This window comes from Etheostoma spectabile, chromosome 11, assembly GCF_008692095.1.
Source record: "Etheostoma spectabile isolate EspeVRDwgs_2016 chromosome 11, UIUC_Espe_1.0, whole genome shotgun sequence".
Lineage (NCBI taxonomy): Eukaryota > Metazoa > Chordata > Actinopteri > Perciformes > Percidae > Etheostoma > Etheostoma spectabile.
Genome location: NC_045743.1, coordinates 6999865 through 7021783, shown reverse-complemented (window position 1 = coordinate 7021783; position 21919 = coordinate 6999865). Strand labels below are relative to the sequence as shown.

The 21919-nt window shown below is 38.8% G+C and overlaps 1 protein-coding gene across 4 annotated transcripts in view; it reads right to left on the bottom strand.

The window, feature by feature from the left end:
- tbl1x (transducin beta like 1 X-linked) overlaps positions 1-18619 on the bottom strand; it is a 29092-nt gene extending 10473 nt beyond the window's left edge. The window contains exon 1 of one of the 4 annotated variants that reach the window (XM_032529580.1): positions 18600-18619. The gene's annotated coding sequence lies outside the window, so the exon portion shown is untranslated. Of the gene's footprint in view, positions 1-7896; positions 8316-8357; positions 8412-17792; positions 18142-18599 lie in introns of those variants that run through there. The other 3 variants (XM_032529577.1, XM_032529578.1, XM_032529579.1) reach the window with 3 other exon arrangements.
- Positions 18620-21919: the final 3300 nt, after the last annotated feature.

Sequence of the window (21919 nt, the reverse complement as noted above, 5' to 3'; positions counted from 1 at the left end):
CCTAGTTTAAGGATGCAGACATGGGCCGAAATATTTTAACACACACACACCACACCAACACACCACACACACACACACACACACACACACACACACACACACACACACACACACACACACACACCACACACACACACACACACACACACACACACACACACACACACACACACACACACACACACACACACACCACACACACACACAAAGTGTCGGTCCTCAGACGGAGCGGCAAAAACTAGGGCAGAGGCCTCACGATACGATATCACCACAATACTTATGTAGGTATGTCACAATACAATATTATTGCGATTTTAAACATATTGCTAAATTCTGCGATATTTTGCAATTAAAATTACTTTTTACCAACTTCAAATTGTTCTTTCTTTGTCAACATTGATTTTATCTAAAAAGATTAATTTCTCTGTTCATCTCACTTCAATTTTATGGCTGCAAAATGGGACTGTCAAGCAGATAAACTGACCAACGCATAATACCTGACATCTGTGTATCGATACAGTATTGGCAAGAAAAAAATTGCGATACTATGCGGCATCAATTTTTTCCCACCCCCATCAAAAACGCAGGTCTTCCCATTAATTTTGGATGGGTATAGTGTGTTCTGGCTGCGGCGGTGGGGGCCGCCGATAAAACCTGAACCTAAAAGCCGATTTGCCTGCAGCAAAACGTTGAGACGAGATTCAACTTTTGGAAAAGCGTAAGCCAACATCACGCTGGGGTGGCCAATCATGTAACCGGGGATCAGACTTGGCAGTCTGTTTTGAGGTGTGAGAGTCCCCTACAGTAAACAGGAAACATCACTGCCTCGATCGCTGCCACAAGAACGTTTTACAACACTATGAGAGTAAAAAACAAAACGCAAGCACTTAACTGCCCAGGAGTTTGTATAACAGCTCAATATTTCCTGCACGGTCTCTTTACTTTCTCCATGACATGAAACTGCCTTTACGTGCAGTCAGAAAAGTCAAGATCTATAAAAGATCTGACAGAAACCAATAATTGTGAAATATAAAGTCCACTTGTGCTACATTGGGGGGGTTAAATAACTCAAATAGACGTCACACAAATGGGCCATTTAAGTGACACTCCCACACTCCGAATCTCCAGATCACTTTTTCCTGGTCTGAATGTGCCCTGAGTATGTGTGCACACGTCTCGCTCATTGCATGATTCCTTCCTTTTAAAATGTCAATGCGTGGGTCATTTAAACTGTGAATCCATTTCTATTACTGAATGTATGTATTTCCACTCTCTCTTCTGTGGCCTAATAGGAGTATCTATATCCATTTGCTATCACTGATAACTGAATAGTGCTTCCCATTAGTGACCTGGCCAACCATTTAGATAGAAAGAGCCTTGATAAAGCAGTAAGGATATTAAATGCCTGTCTACTGCCCATCTAGTGAATTACAGAAGAGAGCAAGAGGAGAATTATTCAGAGCAGCCAGCCTGACCTTCACTTCTGAGTTATTTTCAATAGTGGTGTTTAACAGAGCTTATGTTAACATTTCAATTGAGATTGTCTTAAAGGTAAAGGAGCCAAAGAAACAGAGAGATAATTATGTTTCCATTATGTTTTTTTAGTCCTCTGACTAATGAAAACAACAAGAATACTCCAGAGTTCATCATTTCTCTGTGGCATCCACTTTACGTGGGCAGCGTAAATGGAGCTTGAACAAAGATGCACACAATGTAAACAGACACAGATGTACATATGGAAAGAAGGAGAATGCTTTATGAGCAAGTTAAGATTAGGAAATCGTTAACAAACGAAACAAGCAGTAAGCGGAGAATGAGTCGTGACAAGCTATATGACCACTTTTAACTGTGCAACTATTTCCCGTACTCTCACTGGGAAATTAAGGGACAGACATGTTGCTGCGAACAAAAAGAGAAATAAAGAGGGGTGGTGTCAGGTATGAAGACATGGCTGTCCAACTTTCATTCCAAACACTGTCCAGGCCCACTCAAGTTCCCCTTTGGTAGCATAGCAACAAGAGAGATCGAGCAAAATAGACTGGAGAATGGTGTTGTCCCAATTACCAGTGGGCATACAGCCAGAGGGGTTGAACATGTTACTCAACATGAATTATTCACTTTCACCTTGGTATATTCTTTCAGATGGAGTCTGCCTTTATTGTAGCACAGCAGCCATGCTAAGGGCTGGAATTATAACAACCTCTGTAACTGGTACAGCCACAAAACAAAGTGCCTTTTTTTAATACAAAAAGTGCCATTAAAAGGTGACCTGTGGGTTTTTCTTTAGGTAAAACAAATGTGCATTTCCTTCATCATAAAACATTTGCAAAGCTGATTTTACGTTTTTAATCCTGTATTGTTTACATCCATGTGTTTTAGCTAGCAGTCTTCTTCTTCCCTACATTTGTTGGCACACTACATCCACCTGGACGTCAGGGAAATAGTGTGAAACCATGTGGCATGCATGTGCGTTCTTGTGCTGGTGCATAAGACATAACGGGGACCTGGTCATAAATACAGCTCCATATTGCTCTCGAGGTCAAAAACTCCACAGGTGGGCTAACCTTTAAGTTACACTTGGGAGTAAAAAAAAACAAATAAATCCTGGAACAACTTCAGAAAAGCAGAACAGAATCTCACAGAAATGTTACTATGAAAACAAATACTTGTTTCATTTCACTGTTTTACACATTCTCATTAAACAAAGAAAACTAAGTCAAAGGCAAATGCTTGATGCTTTATTCTGCCAGAAAGCACAACAACGCTAAGCTTGTCTATATAAGGCACTGTGCCCCGATTTGACCACTGCCACTGTGTTTATCTTTAGCTTACATATACGACTAGAAGAAGCCACATCAAAGCAAGGCAGCCGCTGCTACCAAGGCCGCCACAGCTACATGCCAAACAACTGGAAACGTAATTAACAAGAAGCCTGGAAGGACTTAGGTCCCATTGGTGCAGGGCAGCAGCAATAATCTCTATATCAGATGGGCCCATGATGCCACCATCCATTACACAACTCCCTGGGCATCCACGCCTCCTTTGACCAAACAACGTGCCTTCTGGGAAACCAGACAAAATGCTAACCTCTGCAACGGCTCTGAGGTTTATCCACTGAAGTGATAAGTGGAGTCAAAGCCTGAAGATATGATCCCTCTGAAAAAAGAAAGTCATCACAAAGGGAAAAAAAAAAAAAAAAAAACTTGCTTTCCTTTTAAGTCTACTACTAGAAAAAAGTTGTTTAACCAGCTCAGATGTATAAAGTAAGGGATAAATACATGCTAACACAATGTTAAAAAGGATATATATTACCACGCATCCTTGCTAATGATTACTGTAATAGTGTCATTACAGCTTTAAAAAATTAAAAAAAATTAGATTTTGAAATATGATGTTTCTCACAGAGGTCCAGATGCCTAGATGGTATGGTGGGCATTTCAGTAGAATGCCACAAAAAACAAAACAAGAAGGCCCTGGAATTAGGGCAGGAGACCTCCAAGCTCCACACAACAATTATTCCACATGGCGGAGTTTTCTATAGCTGTAAAGGTAACTAATATCTGTCACTACCATTAACACCTTCAACCCAACAGAAAAACTCAAACTAAAATGTCTTAATGCTGAATAGGAATCAATAGCCTACATTTGAGGAATGAGCCCAGATTATGTAGCCTGGAAGCCAGCCGAACTTTGCATTGCCAACAACATTTGAGGTCAGGAAGTTCAGTCTGGACTTTGGGGAGCAACTATGCTCGAACCAGAGCTCTTCGGACCAATCAAGTTGTCAGGGCGGGCTTTATACAATGATGGACAGATGATCAACAGTAACATAATCAACCAAGTCACCAAAGAGCACTTGGGTTAAATTAGTTTACAACAAAGACGGCTGCCGAAGGAGAATTGAGATGTGTAGATTCCACCGTCATGTCTGTTATAGGAGATATCGACAGCGCATTCAATTTGAAAGAGGAAGAGAGAACCGCGATTAAGGCCTGGATTCGGCAAAAACTCAACATGCTGTACGTCACATACCCAGTTGCTCTGATTGGTTGTAGGTCTATCCAATTGAGTGCAGAGGTATTTTCTTTCCTGGTTCGGTTGAATCACGCCCCAAAATTACAGCCCAATGGAGCAGTATCAGACTCATATTCTGACTAGAATCTGTGTATGATAACAGGCTACAGATTTTGCATGCACCAAATCAATTCAATCCAATCAACAGCAAAACAAGATGTTATTCTCAGTCTGTGTGTTATCTAAGGCAAAGTGGGATTGCATTTATTTAACATGGCCAGCAAACTGTTTAACGTTACACTTCTGCCCAGTACTGCAGCTGAAACAGTAAAATGTGTGTCAATTCATACTTAATTTAGGGAAAAAATCTTCTTTACCAGAAGTTTACTTTGTTTACTACCCAGTTCTGGTGGAAATTGGCTCAGCATAAATACATCTGTTTTACTCCTTTTCTACTGTTTTACTCCTTTTCTACATTTCTTGCCCTGTTGTAAAATGTCATTCCCTCAACTTGCAGATTTAGACCACGGACTATCACAAACTGACAACACAAGGAAATGAGCAACTGTTCTTGGTTTGACAAAACCGATCCACTGTCTGAAACCAGAAAATAGGATGGCAACATTTAAGTACAGAAATGGGAGCGATTTACAGTTTTTGAAGCATTTCTATTACTATGTCTGTATTTCGCTATACATTCTCAACTTGCATATTCTGTAGCTGTAAAATTTGATAAACTGTTACATTTAAATTTTAATTAAACTAAATTTTTCTACTTACACTTCACTCTGACAATTGCAATTTCAAAGCATATTAATAGGTTTCAAGTCACATTTTCTTTTAATTTCCTAGTGTAACTACATGGATTGTGTATTTGGCTGGACACACTGTCACTTCTAAGTACACAGTGGTTCTGTGGCTGAATGTAGAAATAGTGTAAAAACTGACAGGACTGTAGCTTTTCCAAACGTGCTGCTTTCAATAGACAGCTGACGTAGACTAGATGTACTTTTAACATAGGTTCAAACAATTTTCTAATGATGGAGGTGGGTGGTGGAGCATTATCTTAAAATTAAATGTATTATAATGTTGACATAAAGTAGGGAATCTGAAAATATTAAAGGATCCAATTAAACTGCTCTTCAACCAGTCTGTGGTTTATCACGTGGAGAAACAAATAGGACTTAATAAAGTTAAAAGTTAGTTTTTACTCATACATAGGTTTGACCAATATCTGGCCATATGGTGAAGATCAGAACTTGCTTACAGGCGCTAGTTTGAGGGAAGACATAATGGAGGACAGTTGTTGATTTTTTTATAACTCAAAGTGTAAAGCAAAGGGCCTGAAAAATATGTCAATCCTTTAAATTAGATTACAATAGTATTTGTTAACAATCCAACACAGATTCAATTGATCAAAGCCACTACAGAGTTTTGTTCTGGTGTATCAGTCATCCCAGAAGACATTTAAGAATCCACATTAATTAAAAACGTTCTGTATTAGATAACAACAGAGATGATTATTCATTTGTAAAACATTTTAGTTGAAGCCAAGTAATACATTTTACAGGTATGTGCACAATCAAATGGTGTAATTCCTAGTATCTGGAAGTCTGCTCATGCGATCGTTTTGTATAACGGAGGCGACAACAGTGATCTCAACAACTATCGACCGATGTCTAAACTTCCCTTTCTGGAAAAATCCTGAAATCACTGATGAATGGAAAAATCCTGAAATCACTGATGAATGACCAACTCAGAGTATTTCTGTCAAAATATTAATTAATCTATTAAATATTATTAAGTAATACTGGATTTGGTTCACTTGCGCCAAAGCAGAAAACATTCACTCAAAATCTTTACCAATGTGGCCGTGTTGGCAGCGCAGGCGCACATATTCATAGAGGTTTATGCAGAGGTCCAGGGTTTGAGTCCAACTTATGACAATTTCCAACCTATGTCTTCCCCCTCTCTCTGCCCTTGCTCACCTAGCTATCCTGTCCATTAAAAGGCAGAAATGCCCAAAAATAAATCTTTACCTACAAAAGATGTTTACCAAGGTTCACTTCTAGGCCCTGCCCCATTTATAATTTATATTGTGTCTCATTTAACTGATTGGAAAGTTCACCTTTACTCAGACAATTGTATTTTGTATTGCATTTCTACCTCGCCACAGCTGGCTGCCCTCCAACATGTTTTAATTGATCTTAAACTTGTTTTAAATGCAAACAAAACAAAGTTCCTCCTCTTTTCTAAAGCAAAAGGCATTGCTTTTAGCAGTTTACACCTATCCACTTTAAATGGTGATAACGTGGCAAAATTAACAGTGTACAAAATATCTTGGAATATGGCTTGATGAATGTACACTACCGGTCAAAAGTTTGGGTTCACACACAAATTTTAATTCCTCTCCATTACAGACAGAATAGCAGCTGATCTGAGTGGGTGGCTGATCTTTAATGCAATATCTACATTGCCCATTCTCAGCAACCATTCATCCAATGTTCCAAAGGCCCATTCTGTTCACTAATCTGAAATCATTTAAAATAAACTAACTGAGAAAACATTGGAGAACCCTTTTGCAATTATGTCAGCACATAATGTAATATGAAAACTGCTGACCGGGTTAAAAAAAACAATGCAACTGATCTCAGCTGGTATTCTGTCTACAATGGAGTGCAATGGAAATTTGTGAGTGACCCCAAACTTTTGACCGGTAGTGTACATTCAAACATACAGTAATCAAAAATGAATTACCAAACGGAGACAACAGATCCAGCTTCCCCTTGCACTGTAGGAAACACAGTTAAGGCAGTCTATTTGTCAGTCCTGGATTATGGGGACACAATCTTTAGACATGCCGCTGCTACCACTCACTTTTCCCTCAGATTCATTACAGGAGACCCCTATGACACTAACCACTGTTCTCTGTTTAAAAAGGTTGGTTGGACGGACCTCTCTGGCACAAATCTCTTGGACTGTCACCACCATATAAAGCACCTATGATGAACTGGATCACAGGACCTTTCCAAACTTGCTCTACAAATTGCTATTTTTTCTGTGCACCAAAATGGAACAGCCTTTAATGTTCAGTTAAGCTGAACACTCTTACTACCCCTGGGATTTTAATACGGTTATTTAAAATCATGTTCCTTCTGTGCGCAATTGTTGTCATTGATTGTTATTCATTTGTTTTGTGTATTATGTTGTATGTGTCTTTTATCTTGGCATCATTGAAAATGAGGTGGACCAATGATTTTCGAGATTTAAAATAAAGGTCATAATAAAAAAGGATTACATCAAAGCACTTTGAGGCTATGTGCAAATTCAGCTTTAATTTCATTTTGCAGTGAAGTCTTTAGGGTGAGAACATAAGATGCATTCATATTTTGTCGACAGCAATATCTGAGAATGAATGTGGATTTTCAAAGAGAAGAGACCACAAATGATCATTCACTGTAAACCAGCTTGGAGACCAGCTCAATTCTAAGGCTTTTTCTTCATAGCTAATTTACAATAAAAGAGCTAATTGAAGATTTAACCTGATCTTTCTTAAAATAGACCACAAAAAAGACACTACACTGCTATTCTTTATACAGATTTAAAATAAAAATTAATTTATGGCTGATAGCCAATTTTAACACAACTTGTTAGATTTCAGCTATCCTGGTTAAAACAAACATACCAGTGCAAATAATTCCTTGAACAGCACTCTGAATAGAGCTTATCATGTAAAATCACCCATTTATAGTTGAAACCAAATAAAATTGCTTTCTGAACATAAACATTTGAATTCAAAAACTGGTGCAATAAGAGCTACACAACCAGCTGTCTCCTACACATGAAGGTTTTCGAATAGAATGATGTTGAAAACCAGCATACCGGGGACCCCATTTTCTCCTGAACAGTCACCTCCTGACAGATGTGCAAACAAGATCTGGAAACAGCAGCCATTTTCTCTTGAACTGCTCTGCTGAGTAAAACCCGCCTTTGAAGCTTCTGGTTGGGCTGCAGTCTTGAGGGGGGAGGGGAGTGAGAGCGATACAGTGGGGGAGGGGAATCCGAGAGGGGGGATGGTGGAATGGGAGTTGGGTGATAAATAATGATCCCCACACAGGTAATCACAACAACCATTTGTGCATTATTCTTTGCCTCTCTCAATGAGTCACTTAGCGACAGCTAATGTAGGTCGGCAAACAGTGGGGGATGGGAGCCTTCAGTCTCCAGGGGAAACACTTCTCCCACGCCATGAGACAATCGGCAGGTTTTCATTCAATCCAAAGACTCTGCCCACTGATTAGCACTCCTTTAAGTAAAGGGAAAGAAGTCATTTGTGAAATTACCTGCTGATGTGATCAGTTGGAATGAAAACCTGCAGATTGTTGGCTAAGCGCACAGTTAAACAAATTAACAGTGAAAACACCTTGAATTTCCCTTAATACATTTCCCATTTGATTTTTTTTTTTTATCATTCAGAACCATAGACTATATTAATGGACAGCGCATGTGTGACGTCCCTTACTGGCTTGTGGAGATCTGTTATCCGTTGTCAAGTTTGCCATTACAGGCGCAGCCATCCCGGTTGCAGATGTGACAATTTTAGCAGGAGGGAGGAGTCAGGGAGGAGCTGCTTACGCGTTGCGTTATGCTACATTACGTTACGTTACACACTTTCACTAGCAATCACATCATAGCCACGCCCTAAAACACCCCATGCTTTATCGCCAATTTTAAAATCACCGAGACCAACAACTTAAAACTAGTCATTGAGACCATTAACTCGTTATGAAAATATTTACTGAGTTAATAAATCAAGTGAGAAGTGGGTCAATTTCTCACAGACTTCCACATAAACAGACCTCCTTTTGCAACTGCATGTGTCGCCCCCAGCTGGAATTCAGATAGAACGCAGGTTTAAGGCACTTCCGCATCTGAAGCACTTGCCTTATTACAGCCACTGATACTGCAAACATGCACCAATGCTATGATCCACAGAATTACACACATTTGTTATACACCTTGATAGAGTTGCAGCAATATGCGTGTCAGAGTCCGGTCTAGACCTGCTCTTTATGAAAAGTGCAATGAGATAACTGTTATTGTGATTTAGCGTTATATAAATAAAATTGAATTGAATTAGGTGAGTATTTTTCTCTTTCAGTGAAGAAAATGTATTTTTTCCCCAGGGGGATGAATGGGGGATGGTGACAGAACACCAGGACTGAAAGGATTCATCATGATGGCTTCTATTTGGGAGCGTCGGGACCTAAAATCAACCCTCATGCTGAAGCCATTAGCATCAAATAAAAATGACAACTCCCCCTTGCCTATTGGTATTATTTAGTATTCTCTGTAGAAACAAGGATACCGGCAGTCTAACTGTTCAAAGAAGAGAACTCTAGGGTTGTTGATCCTATTGATGTGGACAATACATTGACAGTATTTCATCCTGTATCTGTAGCAACATCCCATACCAACGCAGATCCCTGCAATTATTTAACTCAGTGTTAGTTTTTGTCTGGACACCAAGTCTTATGCAACAAGTCTTACGTTATTAATATAGTTTACATATACATCATCTCATATCATTAAGTCTTTAATATGTGAGCTTGGTTAAAAAAAAAACTGATTATTGACCAGTCACAAAGACAGATTTTACAGTAACCGTGTTCTTAAAGAGCAAAAAGACACTTTGATTTTGTGGTTTCTCAAAATAACCTGTTTCATATGTGCATGTAAGCACACAAGGATCCAGTCGCTGTAGGCCATGCATTGCATGTGTATATGGCTGTGTGGGGGCGGGTGGCAAATAAATACGTTGTGCGGAAATTGTGGGATGCTGAAAAATCTTTTGATGCACCGTGCAGGACACATACACACATACACACATACTAAAATATTAAATCTTTCCTAATGCTCTTTAGAAGAATATATCAGAAAAACTGGCTAGATAGATATTCTTTGCGTCAATTGTCAATGATAAAAAAAACTTCATTCAACACAATGCTCTTGCATTCAGATAAGAATTTGCACACAATAGTATTTGGCTCAATTTTAACACGTCAAGGACACTGAATGAACAAGTGAACACAATCCCTTTTACATAAATAAAATACATTGTACAATACTGACAAGTTTGTAGAATGAGTTGGCTTCAAATATAGGCCAGTGCATGTTTTGTACTTCTATGTTGCATGAGCCAAAAGTTCCTGTGTATTGCTTGTGGAATCTATAGTAAATGACCTGTATCAAAAACAACAAACTGTAAAACGGAAAGAAGCTTTGGCAGTCTTCTGGCTGTGTTGATATAAATCGTAGATGCAACTGTCTCCACCACTGACAGGAACTGAAACTATTACATCTTTACGGGAACGGACAGTATGTCTTAACAAGCCTTTATGGAAGCCCAGTTTCACTAAGAGAAAAGAAACCTGATGACGGTATTTAGTAGAGTCAATGTAAACTCAATATAAGAAAGGAGTGCCCTTGAGATTGTAATAGTCAACACAGAGGACTCAGCCAGGCAATTCTTTTTTTTTCAGCAAGATGAGGATTGCACAAATGAGCTGTAAACACAGAGACACTACAGTGTGGGCAATACAAGTGTTGCTATGGTGACCAGAAGATCTTGCTTCTCTGTCAACAGCTGCTCATGCCACCCTAAATACCCCCCACTCTCTGAGCTTTCCTTCCATCAGGGTCAAACAAACAAGGCAGACAACTGAAAAACTGATCTTCATTATAAGCTTTCCCTTGACTGTTTCTTTTCCTAGCATTTACACTGTCCGACACGGCACTAACACACAGATTTCCCTTGGTAGTGTGTATGTGTGAGTTTGTGTCTTCTACAAAATGTTTATCCTGCTAAGCAATAGACTGCACATACGGAATAAGTATTTAGAAATGTTTTCAATGTCAGCAATAAAACGCAAAAAAAGATCGGACCGAGTGCTTTTACAGGGGGCTGTTGTTGGTACACGTTTGCAAAATAGCCCGTTTCCACACATCTTTAATATTTATAGCCCATTTTCTCTATGTGCAACAACAACTTTGGTCCGTGTTGCAAATGCAGGTGCAAATGCACCTCCCTGGTTTCCCCACTGTCCGTGTCTTGTGCTCTCATTGGCTGTAGCTTCCCGACAGCTCCAGATATTCAGCCTGCTGTTGACGTGTGGAAAGTCAAGACTAAATTCCTGTAATTGGCACTTGCTATAAGGCTGTTACTTGAGAAACTGAAAAACTAGATACTTATCGGTTAGATCCTGATTCAGTCAGTTTATTTTCTTTAGGTTTGTGTAATTTAAATTATGTTAAAAGGTATCATTTTTATTTACATGTGTATTACAATGAATAGTGTAAATGTAAATTTCTGTATTGTCACTATGTAAACTGTGTGGACTCCAGAGAGAAGAGCTGGTGCGATGCAAAAGCTAAGGAGGATCTTAATAAACCAACAAATGTTTAATCTGTATGGGTATTTTGATCATAAAAACAACAAAAAAGTTATAGACGACAAATAACCATCGCTGATTACATAAATAATTAAGTACATATCTAACATTTCGTAAAGACACTGGGCCAAAAAAAGTTGATTTATTGAGAGGCAATAAATGAATCATTAAACTCTGTAATAAAAACTGAGTGTGACTGACTAAGTAATACTTCACAGGGCCAAGGTTAAAAAGATTACGTAAAAATACAGTTTACTGAAAATTATGAATCAACTAGTCTACTATAAGTGTAGCGCAATAGCCCTGTCTTTATTGTAACTTGATTAGATGCAGGTACACGTTTGCCCAAAGATTAGGCTTTAGGTCTTTTCTTACACAGACTTTTGGTAGTAGGCCAGACTGTGGTATGACGGGGAGTTGCAAACTACAAGGAGTAGGAAATGACAAACAATGCAGCAGAACACATGAACCTTTCACTGATATCCTACTATGAGTACTGCTATATACACACCGATAACTTATGAGTACAGTTAGAACAGAACACATGCATGTGTGGGACTCCCATTTTATGTTGGCGTAGTAACTGCTCATTGGTTTACAAGATGCTCAAAATGGTCTAATTCAAACAAAGATATTTAAAGGTTGGGGGTGTGCTAGAAAAGAACAGGTTCGTACATCCATGTTAAATCCTGTATGGATGTGGTATGATTTCTATCTTTGTTGTTCGGTCTAGCTCAGGTTAAACTCTTTGTGAAACATGAACAAACCCAAACATTGAATGCCACAGAACCTTCTTTTATTATCCAGTTTGACAGTCAGTCATAACGGGGGAAAAGAACATAAACTAGAATGGCAAGCAGTTGTACCGGGGTCCAAGCCTTCCCGCGCCAGTCGGCATCGGCGAACCGGGGAGCTCGCGAAAGCGGAACCCGAAGCGTAACGCGGGGAGGCAAAAGTCAGGAAATATCGAGATGCGTGAGCCCCAAGGTTGGCGGTACATTGCGGTTGCAAACATCCCAGAGCCCCAAAGGATTTTCAACAACCTCTGGTCCGTCTGATCTCATTTTTTATAAAAGCTTGTAAAACATCAACATATTCAATCTATGAACATCATTTCTTTTTTGAAAAAACTGGGCTATTAGAATATTTGTGCAGCACTGAGGTCACTTGAATGTTCAAAAAGGTCGTAGGACCATAAAGACAAATGAATAAATAAAAAATAAAACGGAACATGAATCTCACAGATATATGTTGATCACACACACACACACACACACAGCAATGCCACACGAGCATTTGTGTTGCCAAACACTATTCTATATATTTGGAGTCATCCAGTGCACAAAAACATATTGAACATTATAACTCCTATAAAGGACACATTAGTTGCATTTCTTACATACAGTGTTTCAATCTTGCATGTAGCAGTACAGATTAATTGCACAATGACCTCAAAAACTGTGGTTGGCTGGATACAAAACCTTCTGTAAGGGATAGAAAGACAACAGTGACATCAGCAGAACAGGGCGACTGCTAGTTTTTAGCTCCAAAACACAGTAGGTTTCTACTAGTCATATTATTAAATTACAAAGTTATGAATCAGAAGTGCCATTTGGTGTCATATACGATGCACTTGACCTCAGAAGGGATAAAAGGCCCAAAATGGTCTACGTTGATTATATAATGGCCTATCTTTACCAGATTTGGTACAGAGCCTCCGAGCGGCAAGCCAAACAATCGTCACAGGTTTGGTGTGGATAGCATTTACTGTGGCAGAGACATTGCAATTACTAATGTTCCATTGTAATGCATTGAGTTTTTCAGCAAAACCAACATTTGTTTGATTGTCAAATGTGCATATGTTAAAATAGCAAAATTCTTAAAACAAGTTTTTGTCACGGCCATCTGGAGATGCAAGTTCGAAAAAGTAGGTTTTGTGCTTAGGAAAAAAATGGCCTATATCAGGAGACTCGGCTTAATTCGGTGAACACAGGGCTGTTAAGATTTTTAATGTGGGATGTATATTGTGGGAGTTACAGGCAAAAACACGTTTGACTTCATTGTAGCGTCCCCTAGTGGTCCACATGTGTAATATTTGGTAAGTCAGGTCACCTACCCCTTGAACAGCTACCCTGTTAATTTCAAGTAATTCACATATAACGAAATATTGTACTGAGCAACATTTTACAGTCAGTGCTCTCTAGTGGACTACCAATGTCACAGTTCAGACACATCTCTTTCTCTAGTAAATGTATAACTATTGCATTGTCTCAATATAAATCATACAATAGACAAGAAGTAAATCTGTAATACAGAGGTGCTATGTGGAAAGGTATGTCTCATTTTTTCCATAAACAATGTTAGGTGGCAAACAGCCCGTCGATGGCTTGTAAGGGCATGAAACTCTCCTAATTACTCATCAGTACAAAACGATACAAATTCAAGTTACAGTAATATTTTTCAGATGCGGTCCTGATTTTACAGTACATTACACAATCCTTACATTAACTTCACTGCTACACAATACACAATGTATCCAACAGTATAAGAACATGGCTGAATTAGGAGGCGGTGAAGACCAAACAGCAATGTTCTCTTTAGTAAAGAGAATGTGCATGTGCTTGCACAACTTCCTTAACAGTCATCCGCCAGCAGTAATAGCGCTCCAAACACCTTCCTTCTGAAAAATGACTTTCCTACTTCAGAGGCACACCGGAATGATGGAAACATAGTAACAGACTGACCTTGTTAAAAAAAACAAAACAAAAAAAACATTTGTGACTATTGGATAAGCATTTGTGCTAAAAAGTGAACATGTTCCATTAACAATACATACCAAGTCATTCAAGAAGGAAACTGATTCTGGTTATCAACAGACCAAGCTCAATCTTCTAAGACTGAACATTAGTCTGGGGAATCTGCTCTGTATTTTCTACAGCACAAGATGCATGATCAACGGGCATAGTTCAAATGACTCAGTACGCAACTGGATAGTCCATCCAATCAGACCAACTATCCGGGTGATGTACTTTGAAGAGCTGGTCGGGTTGGTAGTAAGAAAAACACATCCTTTTGGAGGAATTTTTCCAGGGCAAGTTTCTGTTCCGTTTTCAGAGAAAACTTGCCTTTGAAATCTTTTAAAACAGCAGCAACAGCAGCATCAACGGGCTGCTGCGCTTCAGTGGCCGCCATGTTAACATCTTACAATTTTGTTAATGTAAACAAAAAGCGTCTTGCCCCTGTTTCTTTATTGTCATTGTGTCATCACGCTAATAGCGCGCCAGGTGAATAAGCCTGTTTGTGATTGGTCCCCGCATATTTGTAAAGGAAGCAGGACAGAAAAATGCACAGGTTTGCAGCCTGAGCTGCAGGGCGAAATCAAATCGCCGGCGGATAGGGCTGGTTTACCCAGTCAACGAAACTCAATCATTCTTCAGAAAAAATGGAAATATAAACTGATTTGCTACTAGACACAAACAGTTGGACATATAACGCAGCCTTAAAGGCATGTTGCTTCCTCCTACTTATTTTAATTTGAATACACACAAGGACAGAGTCAAGGCACAACAGACATAAGTTTACACAACTATAAAACAGCTGCCCTAGATCCAAAATAAATCCAAATAAATAACTATAGCCTTGAACTAGCCATAACTTGTATGGTCGTTATTTCAGAGTATCCACTAGTCTGCCATTTGGCTGGTAGCCCATGCACACTGTGTAACTCTTTGGAAGAAGAGAATGGCTCACCTCGCCCCATGGCCTATCATAAATAAATACTGCTACAGAACTATTTGGACAGCCTGATAGAGAGCTTTGCAGCACCACAAGGCTGACATGGGCTTTCTCTGGGACTTCCTTTCCCTACTTATGAGCAGGAGATCATTTCCGTTTTGAACAGTTTTACATAATGTACTTTTGATTCATAGTTGTCTCTTCTGGGCCTCAATTTACCAAGTTCATAGAAATTACATTTAAATGACTTATCAAAAATCTGAGGACTGACTACAAGCCATTAGATTAATGAATTTTGATTCTTCACGTATGGTACCCCATCCACTTTTGTCTGACCTCATACAGTACAGGACTGAAACCAAAGACATTAAGTTTCAAGTCAAATCCTGTCACTGAATAAGAGGCAGATAGACAATGAATGTATGCCCTCCAAGGCCCATGTACAAAGGTAACTGTCCATCTTCTAAACACCAAATTAAAAGACAATAAAAGACCCTTAAAACAAAATGTTTACTGGGAATGATTTAAAGTCTATTAAGCTTTGAGAAAAAGTCTTGCTCCTCACTCAATTTAAACCACCTTCCAGAGCTATCAATGAGAGGTAGTAATGACTTTAGGCACTGACAATAACATATTCAGGGATCAATACAAGGAAATATGGTACGTAAAGTGGTCTGAAACATGCAATTAAGACATAATAAAACTCCTTTTGTTCTTTAAATAGCTGGCACTAAATCTGTTTTTGTAACCACTGCAATTAGGGTTTCACTGCAAATCCAGACTCTGGTACAAAAATGTTGTTCCCTCAGATCTAGTTTGCTTAGAACCATGCATTTGTACAGATTTTATAAAATGATAACGTTACATGATAGGATAGTCACTATTTACCGATATATAATCTTGAGTCAAAAGTCCACTTAAAAAATCTTCGAAAGATTTAACCAAAAATATTAATTATACAGTGTGAAAGTACAACAGGACAATCCTTGTACTTCATGGGGTCTCTGATCTATAGCATGCCCTCTGGCCTCAGTAAACTATGCTCTCTCTTTGTTTACGTAAAATGGAGTAAACCCCTGAACTGTGCTGAACGAACAATGACTGCAAACCGTCTGGGAATAAGTGAAAACCTTTTGGATTTCACCAAAAGATGTAAAAATATTGGATAAAAGTAAATCTGTTTGCGAACTGCCTAACGGTTACATCACCAAGAGAACAAATCTGAAGTTATCGGTTAGGTTAGGACGTCAACAACATAACAAAACATCAATTTGACAATGAAAATGCAGATGAGATTATGTGAGATGAGCTCAAATTTATTGGAAAGATTTACGTGTTTTTGCTTAACCTTGATATTTTAAAAAAAGTGACAACCCTATTACATAATCCTATTGTCCTGTACTGTTACAACCCCAGTTCTTTATTAATATATAAATCCAATGAGCACAATATTTGTGGTATCTGAGGTGATGGCATTAGTGAAGATTGGTTGGCTTTTTATAAAAAATAATTAAAAAAATAGATGGCAACCAATATGTCAACCCAAGTCCAGTCAGTGTCTTCTCATCAAAGAGGTTCTCTCCATTGCAACGTTTGTCTGATTTCAGTAGCCAAACAACATTGACGGATATAGTGAAAATACAACAGCCACTAGGTCAAGAAGAAAATGGGGGCATAACTTTGGCAATAATTTGGGCAATTGAAGTAGAATCAGGTTAAGGCCACATTCAAACAACAGTGGGCTTTGGCAGTTATTTGCATCTGAATCCTTCTCATGGCTTGCTTTGATGGAGATAATAAACTCTGTTATGCTCAGAGGATAGATGAGACATCTCAACTGTGTCTGTACATGCTGCATCCCATTATTCCAAGAACTAAAGAACAGCCAGGGCTACCAACAGGAAGATAAGCAGAATGTATAGGTCACTGCACAGTTTTACTGAGTGTTTTGTTAACTTATAAAATTCCCATGTCATCAAGCTTCACAATTAAGCAGGGTCTCTTGATAAATTGGCGCCTCTGTTGTGCTTTAAAAGCAGCTACAGCTGACAGAGTCAGGTAACCGCTCAACATTGTAGTTATACAGTAACACGAACTGTCCTTTGAAAACTGGCAGTGTCTAGTACAGTTAAATGTATTTGCCCCACACATGCGCTTCCAAAGTCTGCATGACAATACAAATATGTATTATTCATATTTGATCTTGAACAAAATGATTCAATCTGCACTGGTGCAACTTAATGTGGTCACTTAGAGGTAGATAGCCTTGTAATTCACCAAAATGGGACAAAAGTCAACCTCAAAAACTTATTCCGCTTTAATGCGAGCGTGGGAAAAAAAAATTGCTTCACAAAAGTAGGCTGTTTGGATAACACAAAGAGAAAAAAAATTAAAAGACACAAGCGAGGATTTCAACACACGTGTAGAGTCAAAGGGTGACTAAGCTATGTGCCGGGCAGGCTCCTAATCAACGCCATAATCACCAATTTCTGAATGGCATTAACGTTTTCGCGTATAACCAAGACACAAATACATAACGTTAATCCGCCCGAATGCACTGCAGCCCAAACCATGCCACTTAAACTCGCATACCTTTTATTGTGAGAGTGAACTCGTGGTGTCCGCCGCCACCTCTTCCTCTTCCACAAGGAGAACCTCCAACTTCAGCAAGCTAGCAACGACTTTCCTCCCATTTTGCTTATCGTCATATTTCAAGTTCCGACCGCTGCCATATGACTCACTGTGGACTGTGGTGTGCTAAAGCAGTAATCGCTTAGACACACTCACAACTGGCGCTTAAGTTGGACTATACCCGAGTTTCTCTGGCCGAGGCTGCAAGCTAGTCACTCTGTGGAGTTTCACCGTTTACTGAGATCAGGAACGTAAAGAGACAGCAGCAGCAGGCGCTGATCGGCAGCGGGAGAGAGACGTAGACAGAGTAGAGAGAGAGAGGGTGGTGAAGGGTAGCTGACCTTAAACCTGAACATTGAAAACACGACCAAACGTATAGGTTAATGAATTTATTTAGTACTAGTTTATATCATGTATATCTCACTCCACATAATAACAGATCAAATGTCAGTTTGTAAACGTGAAAAGGCTAGTTTACATTACTGTATGAGATAAATTGTCGACTCTCAACGGATGTGTGCTATTAAAGTCACATAGCTACTGTATGTTTCCTATAACTTAAATGTGAACCTAAAATGGCGCATTTTTAAACCAAAAATACACATGTGGTTGCCCAACGTATACCGTTTAAATAGCACTCTTGAAAAACCGCGCTAAAGTGTACTATTACTTTGATGTTTTGCTCTAGTATGGGCAGGCAAGGCAATGAGTCCTACAGACTACAGTATAGTATGTTGTTGCCTAGCTGGCCTAGTCTGAGCCACTTACCCATCCCCCACATCCACTATTTTTCGCCTGCCCGGTCACACACAGCGGTTGATTAATTCTCCTTTCGCCTTGCTCAGTCATTCAGATTTGGAAAGTAAATAACAAGTTGACATCATTACAGCTCTACACTGGTGTGACACATTCCTTTGGTTACCGTACATACGACAGTATGTGCGCATTAAATAATATTATATATTTATATATTATAACAATTGCTCCAGCTTTACAGTAATTGCAATGTATTTTACTGTATGCTAAATGTGTTGTTTTAGATTTATTTAAAACTGTTTGTTAAAATGACAGCACGGTAGTAAGTAAATATTGCCATAGTCACCAATTAGGACACTGAGGTCAACTCGGCTGTACTTTTTTCTTTTGTCAATCAAGAAGGGAGTTAATATTTGTCAATGATAAAATAATTAAATGTATATGTGATGTGTATTTTACATGCTGATTCTGATATTTTAGATTTGGGTTGATTTGGGTTGGTTTCAAGCTAGCAAAAACAAAAATCTAGGATACAATATCTTTTTCTGGTAGGTTTGAGAATGCAGCATTTAAACCATGTTAAGAAATAAATGATAGAAATTGTGACTGTTAACCTCCCATTAAAATATGAAAAACTGATTTGAATTGATTACTATTGCAGTTTGTTATAAAATGTTCAATGATGTGTTGTGTCCGTGGGACTTGGACTAATTACTTCATTGTTTCTAAAAGCCCTTACATAAACTTAAGTTTACTATAGGCCTATATCATTCAAGGATAAAGTCACTTTGATTTGTTTTTTACCCCATGAAAAAAAAAAGTATTTGTCTGTCTCTACTTCCTGTCGTTGGCACTCATCCCCAGGCCTTTTCCTTCGTACTGATCATCTAAAACTTCTTTTAAAGGCTAAATATTTTTTTCCTAAAACAGCACAGGAGTTTTAAACACACACATCTCACATAAATGGGGTGCTTCACTAGTATTCACGGCAGCAAGATGACACATGGGGGATTGACTTGAAACAAACTACAGTGCCTATGATCATTATGAACATGTCACCCTGTGCAACCATGTGGCTCACTGATGTATTTCTATCAGCTTTTGGATAACAATGTGGGTATGTGACCCAGAGGATTAAACTACATTAGGATTTAGCTCCACATGTATTATTAGTATAGGACAAAACAATTGTGTTTTTGGGGTTTGTTCCTGGGATTTGATGACAATGAGACAAATATTGAACATCACCATCCATCTTTCCTGCATTTGACATTAAACCTTTTTTATATATATTATTGCATCTCGTGGCTTTTTCCATTGCAGGGCATTGTTTATTTTATTTCCTGATTTTTATTTTGACCATAATCCTCACAGAATGCAGTTCAGGAATGTTCCTATATTGTAGCTATTACATTTGGAAAGAGAGACAATAAAAATAAACACAGTTCACAGAGGACATGCAGATGTCAGTCTCTGATGTGCAGATCTTTAAGGATCACATGTTACAGAGAGAATCCTGTCAGAGCTGTTCTCTAGTGAGAATCCATATTTGATGAGAGCAGATAAATGGATATATGAGCTCAGCCCTCCTCCCTGCCAGAAAACTGTATTTTCTTTACATTAAGTTGCTTCGTAGATTTCAGGAAGTGAGGTATCTCATTTTCAGAAATTTTCAAATTCAAAATTTTCTTCATTCATTCATCCATTATCAAATAAATAAAAAAAATATCAACACATTTTGTGTATTGCAAAATGTAAGTCCCATGCGATGATGTACACTTTTTAAATAGTGCTATTTTTCTATTCTGAAAAGTCCTGCAAAGCATTTTCAAGATTATGTCACAATTTTGCTGTAATTCAGTACAACTTTACCCTGCTCACAAGAGCATAATTTGAATCTGCTCAGCGAGAGACTCTGGCATCGAGTAATGTTGCTCATTAACTATACCCTTGTAGCCGAGCTACACCAATCATATCAGTGTATCAGCGGGCCAGAGGCGAGCTAAACAGATGACGACAGTTTAATCTACCAGTTAGCTCCGCTGGTAGCTAACCGTATGTTGTATTGTTGTTGTGATTAGTCGTAGTGGTATCCAATTGCGTGCAGTGAAATTTTCAAATGCACGCTTAGTGCCGCCCCTCGAGATGTGTAACTTTCATTACTCAATGCCAGATCCTTAATCTTTTGGATTTGCGTCTGGATTTCCAGGTTAGTACAATGTAGGAGTTGCAGTTGAACTGGTTGAACTCCTTCTTATTTATTTTAATTTGTTTAAATAAACAAGTTTTCCTGCTTGAATTTTTTGTTGGCAATCTCCAGCTGTAACCCCTTGGATCTGTCACTACCTCTCCCCACAGTTCTAACGTCATGCTTATATTAACTGTATGCAGAATTGTAAGACAAGGCTAATAAAAAACATGTATTAAAATTTGTTAACTTATTTTTCTTTCTGTATCATCAACCCTGCGCCATTTAAAATCCGCTGGATCTGCATTATTTTGTCAAACACTGAGTGCGCTATGTGAGCCTTGCTTGCTTGATCTCAAATACATATCTCGTATCCAATTCCTTATATTTCTTTATTTCTCGTATTCAATTCCTTATATTTCTTATATTTCCTTATATTTCCTTATATTTCTTTATTTCTTGTATTTCTACACTATTTATAATATTGTGCAACTACAACACAGAGTTTCCCTTCGGGGATCAATAAAGTATTTCTGATTCTGATTCTGATTCTGAAATACATAAATGCTCAAAAATTCAAGTCAGTCGTTTGATCCCCCAACACTGCCCTTTCTGCACTTCTATTACATGCTGTATGGTAGGCGCGCTTCCTGCCATAGAGCTGGGGCTGACCTCCTAACAAAGAACAGGTTCAATCTGCCTCCCCTCCCCCAACCCGGGAAGCTGATGAGGGTCACATGACCTTTCTAGACAGCACTGAGGAGCAATGGTAATATGTACGAGTGGGGGATGGGCGCAGCGAGTCACACGCATGGATGTTGTAAGAAAACGGTCACACGACTTTTGTTGTGTCGTTATTAGGTTGGGGAAGCGCGTCTAAAGCTTAGTTTGCACCAGGGGAATATCCAGTTGGGTATCTATTCGTCATTGTACACTGGTATCCATTGACATATTGGACTTAGTTCCCTAAGCCCTGCTGCTTTATTTACACTGTACACAGAATAGGACTGTCAGAGCCAGTCTGGAGTAAATGGTTTATTTTGTGTGTGTGTGTGTTGTGTGTGTGTGTGTTTTACTCACTGTAACCCCCACCCACCCTCCCACTGTCTTCCTACCCTCCCCCTCTGCCACCATCCACATAGGC